At 36.2% G+C, this 22369-nt stretch overlaps 1 protein-coding gene and 1 pseudogene across 50 annotated transcripts in view; both read right to left on the bottom strand.

Moving 5' to 3' along the window:
• Positions 1-22369, bottom strand: part of LOC307184329 (teneurin-2-like) — a 2867364-nt gene that overhangs the window by 2057215 nt on the left and 787780 nt on the right. The window lies entirely within an intron of this gene.
• LOC307183985 (poly(rC)-binding protein 2-like) lies at positions 12103-14050 on the bottom strand (annotated as a pseudogene). The gene has a single exon. The product of its transcript is annotated as a poly(rC)-binding protein 2-like (transcript).

Here is a 22369-nt window from a genome sequence, read left to right as displayed (position 1 = left end):
AAAAATTATCCCTTTGAGGTACAAGAATGGTACTATGGTTAATTTTTAAAAATAATTACACTTTAAAGATACACACTAATTTATGGATGAAAAAAATATGCTCTCTGGGATTTACTTCAAAATAATAGGAGAAGAGAGGAAGCAGATGTAGATGAAAAAAAAAAACAAAAAACATGTCCATGTCTGTCTTGGTAATTACTGAAGTTGAAACGGCTATGTGTGGATTCAAAATAAGTGTCCCTCTGATTTAGTAAATGTAAATAATATACTATATATAATTAAACATTTACAAATGTATTAATGAATATGATATCACAAGTTATTTTAAAAGGGGAAGGTTTAAGGAGATAATAAATCATTCAAAATGGTACCAGTTTAGTACTTTCTAGCAATAAACCAAACATTCTGTCAAAGAATCAGGCATTGAACCAATAAACTTAGGTAAAAAGTATTTTAATAATTTACTTTTTTCATTTTTGAAAATATTCACAGTCTTAGATGTGAAAAAAGAAACACTGAATGGAGTTAGAAACTACATAAAAGAACTTAGAAAATACATACAATGTTCACTCTTTTTTAGATCTCTATGATAATATATCTAAGTATAAAAATTAACTTTATTGTTGGCACAGATGATTTGGAGAACAGTTTGGGACTGCAAGAGCAGTTAATTCAAATTCTTCCCCTACCTCTTGATCTTGGGATCCACATTTGCTGAGATAGGTTTTCAAAGTAGGTAATTAACCAGTTGCAGGAGTCTCAACAGCAGGGATAGAGATATGATCCCCCAGGTTTTAAGCTAGAAGACAGGCCCTTAGCTCTAACCAACATTTGCTTATCACACAGAAAACAAAAGAGAAGAGTGAAACTGTCAAGTAAGCAAGAGCTCAGGAATGGATAAGTTACGCATATTTGTCCCTTCCCCAAAGCCACCAGTTAAAGTCTACCTCTTTTCTCTGGGGAAGAAATGAATAGCAAAGCATAAAAATAAGAACAGAAGCTAGTTTCCCAACACTTCTGAAAGAGTAAAAGTTTAACTTTGTAAAGAGAAAGGCAAACCGGGAGAAGAATAACATGATCCTGCTCACCACACACATACCATAATGAGCTACATAAAGCTGCCAAGGAAAAAGGAAGGAGGCATATGACTGGTGGAAAAAGGCTACAGAACATGGTGTGACTTACAGACTTAATAGAAAGTAGATAAATGGGAAGGTTATTGAAAATTATTCATAAAACCTATTTCAAATATTTAATATTTACAAAGAAATGCTACACACACACACACCCCCCCCACAAAAGAAGAGCTTGGCATCTGTCATTCTAAGTGCCTCTGAATGCCTACAATGGCATGGACACACTGCCTCTGTAATCTGCAAATGGGCTCTCATCCTCACATCCAAGACATAGTGTTGGACATATCTTCCAGAAGTTAAACATCTGGGATATATGTCTCCTCTTACAGAAACAAACGAACAATGTTTTTGATACCCTTAGCCCAATGCTCCTCATACCTCCATCTGTCAACAAGCAATGTTTTCAAGAGAACATCCAATTCCAGATCTTCACTGTTACCTGAAATACATTTAATAAATGATTTCTTCACTCCCTCCTTGCTTGCTAGCAAATGAAGAGGCAATTGATTCACTTGTTTAAACTGCACAACTTATAAATGGCCCAGTATCATTGTGAGTAATGCTCTTCCAGTTCTGCAGAAGTTATAAATTTGACCAAAAAGAAAGTGTTGGAGTCACCAGAGTCATATCCATATAACATCTCACCATCAGAGCCCCAGCCTCTGAACACCCATTCCTGACTGCATTCCAAAATTTAACTGCATTCCATATGCCGAACCCATCAAAGTTTATTCAGCACTTGTCAAGAAAAATAGTGGAACAAGTGGTGATTAATAGTCAAACTGAGACCCATCTCTGCTGATATCTGTAATATAAGTACAAAATGAAAATGACCTCCTTCTTACTAAGAAGAAAAAAGGACCATTTTGTTTAAGGGAATTTATGTTGGGATAGTTCCTTTTGATTTTATAAAAATCCTAAAAGAGAAAATAAATCCATGTAAACTGGATGAACTGGTTGGTCTGGGCTTGTTCTACTGGGAGGCTAGAAACTGGGACATGCACTCCAGGGGAAACAGCAATGGGCACTGGGGAATAAATAGCAAATCTAAGTAATGGTGAGTGGGAGTAATCTGTTTAGTGTCATAGGGTGAAAGATAAGATTTAAGAAGAATAAAGTTGGGATATGTATTGGATTCAGATTATGAGGACCACAGCCTCTAGGATGAGAATTTGAGATATTTCTCCTCCCAAAGAAAAACAGTGAGAGAGTTTTAAAAATGGAGTTAACTAATTAAATCTGACTTTAATAACAAAACTTGGACATTAGAAGAAGGAGTTGGAGGGATCAAAGAGTGGAAATACAGACATCGGTTAGGACGTTATTGTCATAGATTAGGTATGCGCTAATAAACGCCTGAAATATGGCAATGGAAATTAATGTAGGCATGATAGGCAAATCAAGAAGACATTACTGGGTTACGTCCAATGCATTTGGAAGCAAGTACCAGTGTTCCTTTAGAGGCAAAGATACCAATTTTTACAATCAAATAATTAATGTTGAGGTTTGGAAATTTTAATTGAAGAATGCAGAAAATAATGCTAATAAGGATAATGAGAGTTTTGTGGTATTTTGAGGAGCATTGGTGATCTTAGCATGTTGCCCATATCATAGTTTTATCAGCTGCTTATTGATGGTAAAAATAAACAAACGAAACCCCAAACTACCAAACCCAAATGTTACCTAACCTTATCAATGCCGCTTTTACATTTATGTCCCTACTAGAATGGCTCTGAATTCCATGCATTTTCAAGAACTTAGCTCCCTAAAAATGTTCCTCACTTATTTCTTGGATTCCCCAAAGACATATCTTTGACACATAATTCAGTGTCAGAGTCACCAATTTATGCCCATGATATTCTTTGTCTGCTCTAGAATTCATTTATTAACTTCTAATGCCTTTAAGTCATTTGAAGGCAAATCACTTCCAAATCAGTGGCTAAAACTGCTCATGGATCTTATGAAATAAACACCAGTGGTCGTGTCAGGAGTCTTGTTTCCTTATGCTTCCAATACTGCAGCTTTCATGGTGCCAGTCGGAAGTGATGAGGATATCTGCCTTCTCCTCAGATCTATACCTCACTATATCACAGGGATCATGAAAGGGATCTGCTTTGGCCCAAATTCTCAATAACTCAGAAAAAAATTTTTTTCAACTTCTGGTTCATACTCTTCTAAACATACGTGGTCAAATCTCATTTGAGCAGAGTAGAAAAAGAGGCAAAAATATGTTTTTAATGTCTAATTCCTTTTCCTTCTCAAAATCCTGTCCCTAAACAAAACTCGTCTCAAATCATTACATGCAAATAGAAACTTAAGTCTGTTTGTGGTCTGGAGTGAAGAGGGAGATGATGCTTCAGGCTTGAGAGGGGAAACTGATTTCACTTCATCTAAAATCCCTTTTCCGGGACTTCCCTGGTGGTGCAGTGGTTAAGAATCCACCTGCCAATGCAGGGGACACAGGTTTGAGCCCTGGTCCGGGAAGATCCCACATGCCATGGAGCAACTAAGCCCATGCACCACAACTACTGAGCCTGTGTGCCACAACTACTGGAGTCTGCACACCTAGAGCCAGTGCTCTGCAACAGGAGAAGCCACTGCAATGAGAAGCCCGCGCATCGCAATGAAGAGAAGCCCCGGCTCACCGCAACTAGAGAAAGCCCACGCACAGCAACGAAGACCCAACGCAGCCAAAAATAAATAAATAAATTAAAATCCCTTATCTGGAGTCAGTGGGGCATAAGTGTTTCAGAATTCAAAAAGTTTTTGATTTAGAAAAAAAGCACCATCTATAACACCACCGTTAATATGTCTTTAATGTATGACTATTCACACACACACAAAAAAGACTACGCATCACTTCTATCAGATCAAGAGAGGTTTTGATACCAAATGATTTTTTTTTAATATTTAGGGCTATTTGGATTTTAGAATTGCACATAAGAGATTGTAGACTACATCATGGTCTGATAGCCTGTTCATGAGACAAAATAGCTTTGCCTACCATTGCTATTTGCTGCTATTAGGTGCTTCTTCAGTTTGCATGGTGGTGGAAAATGATCTTCAGTTAAATGTCCCAGGGCTTTTCTTTTTAATAGATGATTTCAACAGTGTGATCATTCATCAAGATTGAAAATACCAGAATTTACTTCACCATCTTTCCTTTAGCTTTACATTTACACTTAAATTAATTTTCCCCTCATGTTAGGAAAGTAAAATCTACCTTGAAAATTTCATTTGAATAGTCTTATATAGCTTTTAGATTTGTATACAGCAGCTGGAGGATAATTTTTTTATTATATTTATGCAGTATATAATAGAGATGTATTGGATTTTAGAGGATTCAATAAAAACGGACCAAGGTACAATGTCTAAAATGACTGGTCACAAAAGGTAGGGTGAAGGCTTTATGTATCATATGGAGAGAAAGACTGAATTCTAGCTTGTTTGTCTTTGCTGGGGCCTGACTTCCTTTTTGTTAGCTCAATCTAAACACCACATTTTTGTGAATATGCATCACATTCATTTTGGATTATTTAATTTAACTTCCTTTCCAGATGAACTAGCTTTATTAAATGCTTGTCATGGATGGGCAAACAGAGTTTATGCAGGCTATAAATATCTATGATTAGTTTGGTATAGTATATTGCAATCTAAGGTGTAGTAATTATGCATAATATTTTCTCCCAAGCTTGATAAACCATTTGGGGAAAAAAAAACAAAACAAAAAGCCAAAACCAAAAAACTAGAAAGTAATTTATGCAAACCACATGAATGTACGATATTTTCAAACCTTATATTTCTCAGAGATCCTGGTCAGCAGCACATATACGTACAGAATTAAGTACTGAGCTACAGAGAAGAAAATAAGTTTGACTCTGTATACCTTAAAAATGGATATAGTTTAGGACTTCCCTGGTGGCGCAGTGGTTAAGAATCCACCTGCCAATACAGGGGACACGGGTTCGAGCCCTGGTCTGGGAAGATCCCACATGCTGCGGAGCTACTGAGCCCGCGCGCCACAACTACTGAAGCCCACGCGCCACAACTACTGAAGCCCACGCTTCCACAACTACTGAGCCCATGTTCCGCAACAAGAGAAGCCACCGCAATGAGAAGCCCGCACACCGCAATGAAGAGCAGCCCCCATTCACCACAACTAGAGAAAGCCCGCATGCAGCAACGAAGACCCAACGCAGCCCAAAATAAATAAATGTATTTAAAAAAATGGATATAGTTTAAAAGTTATATTACCTGTGTTACCAGTTTTGATCCTTCCAACATAGTCACTAATTTTGTTTGGACACTTAGGCCACTTTCCAAAACTGAGTACCCCCACACATATTTATCTATTGTATCTATTATTCTAATATATCTGGTACATAAATATAGTGTTTAATGTGCCTACATTGCTGAGCTTTTACGTTCTCTCTAGTCTTAAATTTCTAGCCACCATTAGGATAGTATATTGTATGCTATACATATACATATATGGCATACATCCCTTGTATGAAACAGTCTAGAAATTTTAAATAGAACTAAAAACTTATCCCTGCTTTTCAAGGACTCAAAACGTACTGAAGAAGAGAGAACATGTATATGTAAACATAATACAGGGTAGACTGTGTTAAGTGCTTCCATAAAGACCTATCTGAAATATAAAGTGGTCCAGATGAGGGAGAAATGCAGGCCATTGGGTAGAACTGGGATTGGGTTTGGAAGGATATGGAATCTGAATAGGGTCTTGAAGGACAAATAGGACTTTGAGGAAAAAAGAAAAAAAAGAGATGAAAAAGTAGGGTTATTCCAGGTGAATGAACCACACAAATAAAATTACAGAGACGAATTATTTCATGATGCAACTGAACCACAGGGGATAGAGGAAAAATGATTCTGGGCTAGATTTTCTGGGCTAGATTTCCTATTGCATCTCAAACTAAATATTTTCCAACATGATATTTATATTATCTACTACCCCCAACCATTCTCTCAGTTCTCATGCCCAAAATGTCAAAATCGTTTTCATTTCATTTCACTGTATTTAATATTCACTAATTTTTGCCCACTTATATATTTAATTCACACATGCAATAATGTTTTAAATACCTACTATGTACTAGACAATAAAGATTTAAAACATGAATAAAATGAGAAGCTTTCTCTTGATAAATTCAGAGGAAAACTGGTTTTCTTTCTTTTCACTTCAAATTCCTTTATTGATGATGCTTATAACTGTGCATTTGGATGTAAGCAGGTAAATAGTAGGTCTAATAATATTAGTTACAACTAATTTGGTTGTAAGTGATAAAAACATAACTCAAATTAGTTTAGGCAGAAAGAAGGATATTGATTTAAAATATACTAGATTATCTCATATAATTAAACCACTAGAAATACAGAGTTCATCTGGGCTTCAAGTTTAACTGGACACAGGGCATCCATAAGTCTGGGCTGCCTTCACTGCTCATTTTGTATGTACCTTGACTTTATTCTCTCACACTATGGCTTTGCTTTATCTGTATAGAAGGAAATGTAGCTGTCAACAGCTAACAAGCTTCACATGCCTTAGCTATTACCATCAACGAGGACAGAGGGAGGACTCTTAGTCTCAGATTTTAAAAAACATAATAAAAAATTACAGGGATTGACTCTCAGAATCCATTTCTAGAAGTATCAGTTATGAGAGAATTAAGAATAATATAGCAGAAATTTGGCAACTGGAAACTTTCTCTGTTCCCATTGAATTATCAGCCAGGCAGCGACATCCATTCATGTCTACTATAAATAATGAATACTACACAACTGGAAGGACTATGTTGGCATTGTTTACCACTACATCTCCAGAGTCTAGAAGTTAGTTATATAATTGTTTCTCACAATTTACAGTATTGTCAGAGACATTCCAGTCAACTTCTCTAGATAATGCATCTTTATTTCTAAGCTGAGGAAATAGAAAGTGACATTTCTGTGATTAAGAAAATCTACTAGTTTTATATGAATCGTTTAGAGAATTGTGATAACCTAATATCCACGGTTCACTTTAGGAGAGCTATGGAAAAGAATGCTGCACAACCAATTGGCATTGTGTTTAGCAAAAGATCCTTAAAAAGTAATGCATAAAGTAAACTTAGTGTGGTTATCATAAACTATAGAATGTGAACATCATTTTTAGTAATTCAATAAGTTAGCTGCCTTTCTCTGCGTTTACTGTAAGTTTAATAATCCGTTCTTCAAGAATACAGGAATATTGAGAATAATTCTGCTCTCTGTTCAAGAAAATATATAACAAATACATATAAATAATGCCAAATTCTATTTTACATTGTTTTATCTTATCTAAACCATATGACATGGATGTATACTTGCTTCAAAATAAAGTGTGTAATATATTTTTTAACTAGGGCTGATATACTTCAAATTTTAAAATTCCACTCCCGGGAAAAACATGTTATATGTGTTAAGTTTCCTTCTGTGCCTAGAGTTTATGATGTGACTTTGGAAGTGACTGTTAATTATTGATAATTTTTAAAAAAAATAGATTCAATTTGGAATATTTTTTCTTCCTTTTCCAGGAAAGTAAGAGGTTATTTCTTTTCTTTAGCAAAATTATCTCTATCATTGGCTCTACCTCAGCTGTTTAGGTCTCTTCAGAGGATTTCAAAATAGTGCATTTTTCTTTATACTCTATTTCATCTCATCACTTTTGATAATGATAATTATTACTATATTTTTTATTATAAAAAATGAACCAACCTCTACTGAATGCTTTCTTTGTGCCAGACACTGTACTTAATATTGTTACTCATCGGCTTATTATTTAATATCTATTCATATATTTCTCCATTCAACATTTACTGAGCTCCTACAGTGTTTTAGCACAAAAAAATTCTCTGTCTTCAAAATCCTTATGGTGCAGTGAAAGAATATGAACTAAACAGATAATATATGGTGTCCAGTAATGAAAAGACCTATGAAGGAAAAAAAAGGCAGGCTAAAAGATAGAGTGGCAGGGGCTGCTTTTTTTTTTTTTTTTTTGCGGTATGCGGGCCTCTCACTGCCGCGGCCTCTCCCATTGCGGAGCACAGGCTCCGGACGCGCAGGCTCAGCGGCCATGGCTCACGGACCCAGTCGCTCCGCGGCACATGGGATCTTCCCGGACCAGGGCACGAACCCGTGTCCACCGCATCGGCAGGCGGACTCTCAACTACTGCGCCACCAGGGAAGCCCTGCTTTTTTTAGATGGCATGTTGAGCACAGACCTGAATGAAATGAGGAAGTAAAATATATGAATACCTGGGAAAAAGAGGGTTTCGGACATTGAGGCCAGTAGTTGTGAAGTCTTAAGAGAAAGTTCCGGAGAGTTGTGCATGGGAGAATAACATCATTTGGCTTATACGGATCAGTGGTGGTTAAGAGCACAGCTTCTAAGGTCAGACTAGACTCCTGAGTCTGGATATGTACCAACAGACCCTGGCTACATGGTCATGGCAAGTTACCTTAGCTCTCTGGGCCTGTTTCCCCATTTATATAAAAAGGACCATACACATTCCTTTCTCATAGTTTGGAAATCAGGATTAAGTGAGGAAATCCACATAGATTAGCAGAGTATGTGGCACATAGTGAGTGTCCGAGAAATGTCTGCTATTACTGTTATTGCATTAGTTTTCTTATTGTTGCAAGACAAGATTGTTTTCCTGCCTTAAGGTAGGGCTATAATCTATTGTTCCTACCTTATGGACAGAACTTCTAGAGCAACTGCACAGCTGAGAAGTATATACTATCATACACCTGGGTCTACTGAGGTGAGGGCTGTCATTTGGGGAAACTCTACACTCTCTTTAATTGCTTTCCATCAAAGGAAGAATAAACTGAGGATGATTAAATTAAGTGAACTGGAGAAAGGCCATTACTAATGTAAATCATTATAAAAGCTTCAGTAGGCAAAGAAGTAGAAAACCAGAGAATATAATGTAGTATATTTGGATGGTCTTCTGGTAGACAATTAAATTGCTAAAAGTAAAACAGTACCACTAATAATTGCACATTTCGTTTAGTATATAATTATTCACTGTGGCCTTGCTATTTATCTTTGTTCACCTTGTACACAGTGCTTAAGGAAGGGAATACTTCTTTGTCTCTTTAAGATTAGAGTGCCAGATGAAAACATTCATTCCTCCATAAGAGGATAAGGAATACTTACCTCCCTGGAGATAACAAATATGGTGACTTATTACATGTCTAATATCTCAAGTGAAAAAGCTATTTCTGGACAGAAAATTTTGAAAAACATGGTGAATTATGGTAGATTATAATTGTTCTAAAACAGCCCAATTCTCTACTCAAAATATGTCACAAATTAAGAAAAAAATAAAGACTATTCTTTAGCAAAATGCTTAAAGCCACTACCCAATAATTACTGTGTGACTACTTACCGAACACGTAATTATAGCCTCTGTTTATAGAGTTTCTTTCACTTGCAAAGAACTTTCACGGTCACTACTTTTTCTGACTAATAGTAATAATACCTAAGATTTATTGAGAGTACTTCCTATGTGCCAGATACTTTCCATAAATTATCTCCTTTAATTCTCACAATAGCTCTGATGTGGATTCCATTATCCCATAATTTACAGATTAGAAACTGAGATTCAGAAATGCTAAGTAATTTGCTTAAGCTCTCACAAGCAAATCCAGTTTTACAAATCCAGTTCCCAAATCTTCTCCTTAAATATGACTCTACACAGTTTCTCTTACAAATTTACCCTCTGGCAAGATAACAGGACAAGAATGATTGTTCTCTTAAAAAAAAAAAAAAAAACCTTTTAAGTAATTTTTAAAACAGCATCCAAGAAGTTAAGTAATTTGAACAAGATGGCATAGTCAATCAGAGGCAAGCAGGACAAAACTTTCATCTGAGAAGTATGAAGAGTCCTTGACTTCATGAGTAATAGCCAGGTGTTGCCCTTTCATGCAGTCACAAAGCAGGAAATAAAAATAGAACAAGCCCAAGATTTTTGGATGTAGAAAATATTTCCCAACCAATTAAAGTTTCTACCTATATAAAGGTGGACTCAATTCCTACCTCAAAGCTAAATTAAGTTTACTTTGAGCTAATTTTTTTTCTGAAATTGTCATCTTGCTCATTCCTTCTAATTATTTTGGTCACAACTCAAATATCATATTTTCTTTTTTTTTTTTTTAGTTTTCCCCTTTCTCCATTCAGGGCCTTCAACTACACATCTATTAGGCTGTTTGAAGTTGTCCCACAGCTTACTGATGCACTTTGCTTTTTATTTTTTAAATTTCTTTTTTATCGATGTGTTTTATTTCAGGTAGTTTGTACTGTGATGTCTTCAAGTTAACTAATCTTTCCTTCTGCAAAGTCTAAGCTGCCTAATCTGATTATTTTTTCATCTCAAAAATTGTAGTTTAATATTAGAGTTCAATTTGAGTCTTTTTATATCGTGTTTGCCTTTATTCAACCTTTTGAACATATGGGAAATAGTTATAATAACAGCTTTAATGTCTTTGTCTGATTCAAATATCACATTTTCTGATAGATTTTCCCTGACCCCCTACATAAAGTAGCAACTCTCTTCCTTATCTCAATCGTTCTCTGTTGTATAACTATCACACTTATACATTATCTGTTATACACTTATACATATACTGTTATGAGCACATATTTTATTTATTTTCTTGTCATTATCTGTCTCCATTACTAGAATGCAAATTAAATGACAGTGTTACTGAAACAGAAACAGAACTAAAACTGAGTTCCTCTGTCAAGTTTATGATTAACCTCTCAATCTAAAACTTTATTTCCTTGTTCCACACCCATTCCTCCTCAAGACTGAAGAACATCAAAGAAAAGAGGGGATTGAAACTGTGTAGGAGATGAGTGGCGAGTGAGCAAGCGAGCAAAGGTTCATCTGCCGCTCCCCATCGCTCGCATTACTGCCGGAACCATCCCCATCCCAGTCCATGGAAAACTTGTCTTCCATGAAATCGGTCCCTGGTGCCAAAAACGGTTGGGGACTGCTGGTTTAAATGAGTACCTGGGCTCATAGCAGATACTCAATAATTATTTAGTGAATGAATGAATGAATGGATGGATGGATGCATTTGATACATTGAGTTCTAAAAAACAATGTAGTCACCAATGTGTGTGCTTATGTATATATTATATGGATAGACACAGATACAGACACATATGCACACACACTCACACACACACTACATTTTAAGATCTGCAGCTCTATTTTGAACTCCAGATCTTTAATTAGTAATCAGATCACCAACCAATTGATAACACTTGGAAAGAGGCCTAATGAAAATATAAATTCAAAGTTGTCTTTAATGAAGGACAAAAAGTCAAGAGAGGAATAAAAATCTGCCCTCCAGACTTCATTAGGAAGCATCTCAAGCCCATCAGATTCATAAGTACTTCAGTGTTTAAGTTTGGGAAGCAATGCAAGAAGATTCAAAAAACAATGAAATGACTGGAAAGCATTTAATTAAATAGTCAGGTTAAAGGTTAGAGTTTAAAAGAATCCTCAAGGTACCTTAGAAATCATTTAAACAAAAGAATATAGATCTGTCACTGAATCAGGGTATTCAAATAGTTTTGTTGCTTTCCTGTTTAAATCAATACAGGCAATTATATATGTTCAAATAAAAAAATAAGTGACTTAAAAGTTGTATGTTTGAGTGAATAACAGACATACCAATTAAATGTAATTATGAAGCTTAGTTCACTAACTCACATCCTCACCAAACAAAATCTCTAGTTAGGCATGTGACACAATTCTATCTTTGCATATTACCCATTAGTGGTTCTAAGAGGATTTGAGTCAAGTTTTGAAAAAGCTTCATGAAACTGCTTTTTATTGCTATCCTTGATCTCCTGGGCTTAAGCGTTCTTGCTATTAATCTACAAATTGCAGATACTGATAAAAGTGTGCATATGAACTGAGATACCAGTTTTGAAAGGAAGCAATATAATTCTATAGGCTCCATTACAAAATAACTGGATCTGGAATTGGGTGCAGCGAAAGTTTTCTGAGGAAATGACTCCAAATTTGATCTTAAATATGAATAAAAGTTTGTTGTGATAAACGGGACAGGAGGGAAGTGGAAGCAGGCAAAATAGCATGACAAAGATTCCTAAGCTGCAGACAACATGGAGCTCAAAAGAAATTGAAAAGCCCAGCTGGCCAGAGCTGAGAGTCTGAAGTAGCAAGAAGTGCTACATAATGTAGATGTAGAGGGCAAAATCATGTTGGCCCTTGTAATATTGGTTAAGGATTTTCCGCTTTTCTTTTGTAATAAGAGGCATTGAAAAAAAATTTTTTTTCTATTCACAAAGAAAAAGCTCCAGTCCATCTTTTAATTTTTTTGAAAAATTCCTGACATTACAGAACTAAACTGAAATGTATTAATATTCCACTCTTACATTTCCATGACAAACAAAAAAATTTCATGAGCCAAAAATCCCCCCCCAAAAAACAAAACAAAACAAAGACAAAACAGGGAGAAGCTTATAAAACTAAATATGGATCTCAGCATTAACAGCTGAACAGAGAAAGGAATTAAAACGCTTTAATTAAAAAATCACGAGTGGATGATAAAGTGTGTAGAAACTGAAAATTTACAAACTATTTAAAACCTGGAATCACTGACTGTTCAGAAACTACACAGATGGAGCATGGGTGGTGGTGAACAGCAGAAAGGGATTATGGATGAGTCTGCATTGTTCTAGCTGCTCCCATGCCACCCGTCTCCGAGGAAAGCCTGACATTGATTAGATATTGAGCCAGGCTAATGCTGGCAGCAGATCCAGTGATGGTAATCTGCCTATCAGTAGATCCTTCCACTGGGTTCGCAATTTTGATCTGTGCCCCAGACATCTGACGGATCTCATTGATTTTGGCGCCTTGACACCCGAGTATGCAGCCAATCAAATTGTTTGGAATGGTGAGTTCATGAGAAGTAGTCTGAGCAGATGCATCCAAACCTGCACTGAATGCGGTCTTGCCATGCGTCATGGGAAAATGAGACTGTTGCATTGCCAACTGGTGCAGCTTGGTCAAATCTGGCTGTGGAATGGCATACTGTCCTTGAATGGTATAGGCTTCTAGAGGTGGTCCCTCCAGGTCAGAGTTGAGGCACATGGATGGGGTGGTGTGGGGAAAGCTCGCACTGTCGCTACCTGTGCTGTACCTGTCCTGACCACCTGCAGTCATCAAAGATGACTGGAGAACTGGACGGCTTGCGCTGGTACGGGATGGTCACACCCTTCGGGGGGGACTGGGAGAGAGTCTCCAACATGACCACGCAGATCTGTTTCACACACTCAATGATGGACTGCGGAATGCCAGCAATAGTGATGGCCCCTCAGTTGAGTTGGGGAGCATATCTCCTGCCACCTGGACCTGAGCCCCTGTACTCTCACGTATTTCCTTGATCTTGCAACCACCTTTCCCAATGAGAGAGCCACACTGACTAGCAGGGACCACCAGCCTCAGGGTGACTGGGGGTCTACTGGCAGTTGTGCTATTGGTCATAGAGCTGCTGATGTCCTCTTCCATAGCAAAGCCTTTGAAGATGGCATTAGTGGGTCCAACCAAAGTGATAATCCTCTCAGGATAATTCCCTTCTGAGATGTTGATACATGCACCACTCTCCTCATGCATCTTCTTAACTGATTCTCCTTTCTTCCCGATGATACTGCCAACTTCCTTTCCATGCATAAGTAGCCGGATGGTGAGAGTGACATTTAATCCACCTTCAATCACACCGGTGTCCATGTTGAGCAGTGTTCTGAGGAGCTGGACTCTGAGTGGTCAGGTCTTTGGTCACTGGTGGGGGTGAAAGCCAAAAACTGCAGGCGCGAGGTAACTGAGGGGAAAAGGAGAGCGCCCCCCCCCCCCCCCCCCGCGGGCGGGCGGGCAGCAGAGGGCGCAGGCTGCAGCTGCTCCGGCTGCTGCCTCTGCTGGTCTGGGCGCATTGAAAATTTTTAATGTGTGTGTTTGTGTGTGCATGAGGACAAAGAAGGTAATGTGTTAAGTTTGGGAAGTAGGCATCGATGGAGGAGAATCAGTTTCATCGGGTCAATTATGATTTTGGGGTGATATCAGGAGCAACAATGTAAGAAGACATGCCTTAACTCTTAATCACTTCCCTTTAAATCCTCCACTACAACACCAATTTCTAGTTTGTACTCAGTGGCTTCTTTAACCTGAGGAATTAATTTTCTAATATGTGTAGCACTGGTCATTTCACTGTTGTTTCTCTCGGTGATTTAGATTGGACTAAAACCATTCTAAAGTCAAATAATGAGTGGAGTTAAAACCTGCTGGCTGTTTACCCAGCACCCCCGCCCCTCCATTCTCTTTTCTTGGAGATGTACAAGTACTAGCCATCCCTGCCTCATATAGCTAATGACCTCAGGGGAATATGGACAATCAGCCATATAATGTTGTGAGGTCCAGTGTAAAATGAAAACGCAGGTCCCTTGTTTAAAAATGATTAAGACTTTCAAGATGATACTAGCAGTATACTAAACTAAGAATGGAACTCTTCCAAGCCCAGGTTCTTGTGCTACTGCATAGACTGCATGACTATGAGATTGGCCTTGGAAATCTGTCCCGTTGCATTCCAAGGAGTGAACTTGATTGGCCCAGCAATGGTTATGAGGCCAAAATCTCACCAATGAGGCACGGGGTGGGGGTGGGGGGAGAAATAGTTTGGTCAGTGGTTTCTGGCAATTTTGCTATTTCTTAGGAGAGAATGAAGGAATAAATGATCTCTTTGTTTCCTTTTGTTATTCCTTCTGGATTTGATGGCTGGAAATGTTGCATCCGTCCTGAAGGAAGCAAATGTTTATGATGGCAGAGACCAGAAATAAAAAGAACTGGTAGAGTTGATCATACTGTTGTGCCAAAAAAAAATCAACCAAGCCTGACACTCATCATGAATGAAGCCTTCCTATTACAGTGACAATACTGTTTCCTTGTCATTTGTCATCTTGAGTCAGGGATTTTGTTATTGAAAGGCAGAAGCGTTCTAAACGACAAATATAAATAAAGTCTTTCAAACTAAATTTGCTGAATGAAGTATTCCTTTTTTCAGTTAACAATATTTACTGCATTGTTAAATATTTTTAGAGCTGTACACCGTTAGAAGAAACGGGTATTACCTAGGATAACAGAAGCTGGCCGTTCATTCCTCAAAAGATAAAGAAATCATATGACAAAAAAATAAAACGTAATAACATTATCTATGTTGACATATTCTAGGAGAATAAATGTGTAAGTGCAAGGTAACTGCCAGGTGAGTAACACTATTCCAGTTTTTTGTTCTTCTAACATTAAATATGAATACCTATTTTGATACTATTTTTGTCAAGGAAGTTTTGTAATGAAAGAAGATATCATCCAGAGCTCTCAAAAGGCAAAGAAAACAACACACACTGCTATCAAATAAGAAAGTGAAAGACAAGAGAACAGCTATGCAAATTAAGCAGACCAAAATTATGTAAAACAAGTGAGAGTGTTTTCCCTGAAGAATTAGAGTAGCTATCCCAATCTGCAACACCCTCTCCATCCATTTCCTTCTGAGTTTCTATATGGTTACATACACCCTTTAAACTTAAAGAGAACACCAAAGGATCTATCCACTTTGCTTTTGTGAAGCTACAGGATGACAAAAACAAGACATGTTGGTTTCATTCACCCACAAAGTTATTTTTAGGAACTGAAGTGAGCGCAACACATGATCACATCTAATTGTTTTGGGTCATAAAGGCAATAAAGAGGCAGAGTCAAGTTTGAATCCAGGTCGAAATCTGAAGCCTATGTTCTTAATTCCTGCAATTCAAAATCTTTGTTCATACATAAAGTCAAAGCTGTAACAAAAGTAACCTCCTGGTGCTGAGCCAACAGAAGTAGAAGCAGAGGTTAACACAGAAAGGTTAGTTACATCTTACTTGAAATGATTCTGTCCTTGAGTGAATCTTTAAAGGCTAAGTGGGAATTTTATATGTAAAACAGTAGTAAATAAACGTTTAGTCAGAAAGGGTAACATGTATAAATATTTACTGAAGTTAAATCTTATGATCCTGTGGGTGGTAGAACCTATTTAGGGAGGTTAATTTCACAATATTGTACAAGATGACCTGGGCCTGCTGAGACTAGGCAGTAGGTTCCATCCTGCACCTTGATTTAATCCCTGACCCAAAGAGAACTTAAAATCTTCTTGCAAAACAGGAAATTAAAAGGCAAAATGACAAATGAAAATAATAAACTTAAATAATGCTTTACTATAAAAGAAAGGAAATATATTCCATGGAAATACATGATTACTTTCCAAATGAATCATAGAGATGAAATTTTCAGATGTTCAAAATACACAGAAGATCCTTTTCAATGGACTGGTCAGGGCACTTGTGTGTAGGGGGAAGATTGAGCCAGGTTTCAAAGAAAGAATAGGTTAAATTTATACTGTAGGAATGGGATAGCATTCCAGGATGATGGGAAACTGGGCAAAAGCACAAGAGTAGATAAGTGTATGTGAAAAAAATTGAGATTTCAAGAAAGAAGAAGAAAGAGGACAAAGTAGGAAGTTGGTCGGTGCCAAGTCCTGGATGGCCTTGACTATTAGGCTATGACTTTGGAAGTAAACACTGTAGATAACCCCAGGAGTTTATTGTGTGACAGGCTGTGAAAGTATAATTTAGAGTTGTTCATGTTGCACTATTGGGCAGGATGAATTAAAAGAAGAGTCTAGAGTCAGACAAACCAGTCGATAGCATGACATATTAGGATATGGATATGGCAGTAGGTATGAAAAGAATAAAGGATATTATAAAGGAAAAAATCAATAAAAGTTATTAACTGATAGGACAAGAGGACGAGGGACAATGAGGTGTCTCTGATCATTTTAATACCTTAGCCACAAAGACAGGAATAAATCTAGAAAGTGTTATTTTAAGATGACAAAAGACCATGTAACTGCAAATATCCAGCAAGCCGCCTTGTAATAGAAAGTAGAATATAGATCTGAGAGGTATCCTCATGGAGAACACTGCTGAGATTACTGATGGACTCTCCAAAGTAGTGAGCATGAGCAAAGAATTGCAGAGACATTTGTGCTTTGTTGCTTCAGAGGCATTGGCTCCTTTCTCTGCTTGGAAAGTTCTCATCTACTTTCCTACCTGTAAATCTTGTACTTACCTGTAAAGTCTCAGCACAAAAGTCATTTCAGCATGGCTTTCTGTGACAATTGCAGAGTATTTTCTCTCTTTTGCTCCTTCAACACCTATTTATTCATTAACCAGATATTCACTGAGTATCTGCTATGGTCTTGACGTTGTTCTAGGTGTAAGGGAACCAGTGGTGAATGGAACAGTGTTCTTTCTCTCATGCATATGCTTAATATTCTAGTTTGATTAGACAGACAACCAATCGGCCAATCAAAAAGTATATAATATTTCAGGTAGTGATTGTGTGATCAGATTTTAGATTGTGTGATCAGAAAAGTCCAACTGGCAAAATGACATTTGATCAGGGACCTACAGGCAGGAAGTGAGTAAACTTACTGGACAAGGACAATGTTCCAGGGAGAGTGACCAGCAATTGCAATGACCTTGAGCAGGAGTGTGTTTAACATGTTTGAAAATCAGCAAGAGGCTAAGGTGACTGGAGTTGAATGGGTGTATTGGGCATAGTAGTGAGCGACAGGAAAGAGTATCAGTAAAGTACTAGAGATCCAGAGTTTTAGGGTACGATAGGCCATGCTCAAGGATCCAGGCGGTCATTGGAAGGTTTTGGTTAGTGAAGTTAACTACTCTGAGTGACCCTGACTCCATTCAACAGTCACATTAGCCTAAGTGTCACAAATGCAGTGAAGAAAGTCGAAGGTACCACTAGAGTTCATGGAGCAATATTAAAATGTAGGTGAGAAACATGGAAATGATGTCATGGTTTTTAAAAACGTGTCTGTTGGGATTATTGGGGTGATAAGAGACTAAGAAGTAAACAGCCAAGGAAAAGTCTTGCACTAGTTACTTCATGCCTTTTCCCTCTGGCAGGCTGGGTGCTCTCTCTCCCAGCTCCTCATGGCTTGCAGCTGCCTCCTCCTTGAAGAATATCCCTAGGTTGGATAGAATCACCTCACTCGGAAGGTGAGCCCTCCCAAGGCCTCCTCATAGCCAGTAATTGACTCTCATACAGGAAACAGAGAACCAGCCCTTTTGCCTCCAGGAGGGAACGATTCTGAAGTACAGTGCACGTTCTATGGTTTTCATCTGTGGATCAGACCAAAGCTACACTTTACCTGAGACCACATCCTTGCTCAGTTCCCCTTTCCTACCCAATCTGGTTTCACTCCCCTGCTTCTAGGGTTTTCCTAAGAAACACTCCCTCACTCAAATCACTTTTAGGCTTTGCTTCTCAGAAACCTGACTTACGACAAATCTTGTATTGTCTGCTATTTACATATTCCACAGCACCTAATAAAATGCTGACTATGCCATCACTGCATAATAAATGTCTGTTGAATTAAAGAACAGACATCAGGTACTATAAAAGAGTAGAGAATGCTATCTATTAATATTATTAAATACCATGTGATACCTTAGTATTCACAGTACTTCTAATTTTGAGTAAAACCAAAATTTGAGAAAAGATTACATATGAATAATCATTTTATTTGTACTTTATGTGTAAATAACTCAAAATTTTTATAAGTCACCTTTCCTATGTTTAAGATAATTACACATATTTGCCACATTTTTGTCTATAAAACAAATAACTTTTGCAAATTAACTTCAGTACTTTCTGCTTCCTCTGAAGATCCTTATAAGTTACTAATAAATATGCTACACTGTAGCATCTTGCTATCTCCCACACATTTAACTTCAGTCACCTGACTACACAGGAGTGCTGAGAAAGACTTGATTTGTTGAGATTGTGCATTTTCAACCTAATGCGTATGATGTGGTGAGATAAACCACAAGAATATTCTATGCTTGGTTGGAAGTCCATGATTATAATATTTGACTTCCTTGGGAAAATTACTCTCTAGAAAGTTCTCAGAATATTCTACTCAGAGAGATGGATTCTTTTCTGGTATATTGTATATCCCTCTCCTTCTCCTCCTACCCTCTGCATTCATCCAAATGCTTTTAACTTACTGTTGTGAAAAATTTCAGTTTTCCTAGATGTCATCTACTGTACCTTTTTTAGTTTGGTCTCATGCCCTTTCAGGTTTTATTTCATTTTGTTTTGTCATTGAACTTTCCACCCAATTAACCCCAGTATTACACATCTCTTGCCACATGCTGCATGATCATATATCCATTTTGAATTGCCAATATAGATAAAAAATCCTTACTAATTAGAAAAATATTATAATCATCGCATTGTAATATAACCAAAAATTATAACCTCATTAGTTTCATAATATTCTTTCAAAGTTACCCTTCTGGTAAGTCAATTTTAAATTGTTTCAAGTATTAGACTGGACAATACCTGAAAAATGCAGATATATGGTCATTTTCCTCAAAATTCTTGATTTTTTAATATGGAAATTGTTGTATATACTGGCCATTGACTCTATATAACTTTCTGTGGGTATATGAGAAATCCTCAATGCTTAAAGACCTCATTATTGTCCTGAAAAGAGTCACATATATGCAGCATATAAGGTCACATATAGAATTAGACAATGAGTTATGAAAAAACAATTTTCTTCTTTGTTCCTTTCTATTATTCTCCGTTGCTTACAGAATCAAAGAAATATCATAAGCTGGCACTTGTTAACTTCTAAAGTCTTTTGTTTCTTTTCCCCATATTTACTTTTCTTTTACTTTTTATTAAAAAAGTAACCCAAGACCATTGGAGAATAGAAGCTCTATAATTTGTTTAACCAATCTTGTAAGATTAGATGTTTAATTTGTATCTAACTTTCCACCATTACGTTATGATTACTTCCATTCTCACGAATCTTTATGCACATGCCTATTTTTTAAAAATATCTAGGAGTGAACTATTGCTGAAAAGAGACTGAACTTGTTTTCACTGACTTCTTAGCCATTTATAATTTACTTTGTCCATTAGTCTACTGGTAGTATTGTGTTTTATCTTAAAGTAAAAAATAGAAACTTTATATTATCAAACATTTGTTTGAAATATATGTAAAATTTATATTTCAGTTTATAATTTTTCCAATTATTTCCACTATTTCTTATTAGATAGGAGTTACATATGTATGTATATTTTGTGTGTGTATACTACATTTAGGTGTATATCAGGTTTGGTTTAATGCACAGGTATATGATCCCCTGGGAGTTAAGTCTGCATATGCATGAGTTGAGTTTTTTTGTTTCTCTTTGTTCTTTTTATTTTTATATATGGATATTAAATTTTCAGCATCATTTATTACAAAGCTTATTCTTTCCCCTTGAATTACTTTGTATTTCTGCTGAAATTCATTAACCATATATGTGTGGATCTATTCTGTTCTCAACATCTATTTGTCCACCTTTATATCAATAGTACACCATCTTGATTACTGTAGGTCTATAATAAGACTTAAAATGAGGTTAAATTCTCCACTATTTTTCTTTTTCAATGTTCTGGGAAAGTCTTTTGTGTTTCCATAAACATTTCAGAATCAGTTTGTCAATTTCTGCCATAAAAAGAAAACTTTGGAAATTTTGACCTGGAGTAAATCTACAGATGTATTTAGAAAGAGTTGACATCTCAATAATAGTGAGTCTTCTGATCCATAATTATAATGCATCTTTCTTTTTATTTAGTTTTTTCTTTAATTTCTTCATCAGTTTTATAGTTTTAAGAGTACAGATTTTACAGTTCATTTTTATTACTCTCTGTATTTCATATATTTAATTCTACTTAAAATTTTAATTTCCAATTGTTTTTGTCTAGTATACAGAAATTCAACTAATTTTTTTTAATAATGATCTTGTATCCTACAACTTTATTAAACTCACTTAATAGTGATAATAGTTTTTTGCTACATTCTGTAGGATCTACTGGCATAGATGATCAAGTCATCTTCAATAAAAGTTTATTCTTCTTTTCTAATATGGGTATTTTTTGTAGATCTCTATTGCCTTATTACCTTTAATGATCTTTGTTGCTTTATTTCACTGGATAGAATGTGTAAAGTTGAATAGAAGTGATGAGAACAGACATCTTTCCCTTGCTACTGATTTTAGAGGGAAACTGTTTTTCAATTATTATGATTTTAGCTGTAGGTTTTTCTTAGATGATCTTTTTTTCAGGTTGAATAATTTCCCTTTTCTTTCTCATATGCTGAGAATTTTTATTAGTTTTTTCTTAATTAAGAATATTTGATTTTTTTCAAATGCTTTCTCTGCATATACTCAGAAGATCACATAGAGATCACATAGATTTTTTTTTAAATTTTTATTCAGAATTACATTGATTGTTTTTCCAGTGTTAAACCAGCTTTGCATTCATTTGCTATATTTGATTTAGTCATGATGTATTACCCTTTGCATTTTTTGTTAGAATTTATTTTGTAAATTTTTGTTTAGATTTTTGCATCTATGCTTGTACAGATAAATTCTCTGTAGTTTTCCTGTGATATTCTTGTTTGTGTTTGGTGTCAGTGTAATTTAGGCCTTACAGAATGATTTAGGGAAGATACCCTATTCTTTAATTTTTTTGGAAGAGTTTTGCTAGAGTGTGTTTATTTCTCCTTTAAATGTTTGGGAGAAAGCACCAGTGAATCCATCTGGGCCTGTAATATATATATTTTTAATTTGTTTGTTTATTTGTGCGTATACAGGCTTAATGTTTTTAACTAAAGCTTCAATACACTTATGGTTGTAGAACTACTCAGGTTATCTATTTCTTGTTTAGTGATATTTGGTAGTTTATGACTTTTAAAGAAGTTAGTATTTCACTTAATCTTATACTGTCTTTATATGGCAGTTCTTCATCAAAATCTCCAGCACATACATGACAGCTTTTCCTCATAACCAGAGTTGATGTTGGCATTATTCCTATTTATACTCTTGGTCTTTAAAATTGAATTCTGGGAATAGAAAAGAAGGATCTATGATACAGATTAATTGCTCACCTAAGAGTCTTTTATATACTTTTTAATATACACTATGGTTACTGGGTTTCCATGCACCCTAACATTTTCCCTTCTTTGCCATGGATTGTAGAGGCTTC

Source organism: Stenella coeruleoalba, assembly GCF_951394435.1.
Source record: "Stenella coeruleoalba genome assembly, chromosome: 3".
NCBI lineage: Eukaryota > Metazoa > Chordata > Mammalia > Artiodactyla > Delphinidae > Stenella > Stenella coeruleoalba.
This window is presented reverse-complemented; position numbering and strand designations above follow the sequence as displayed.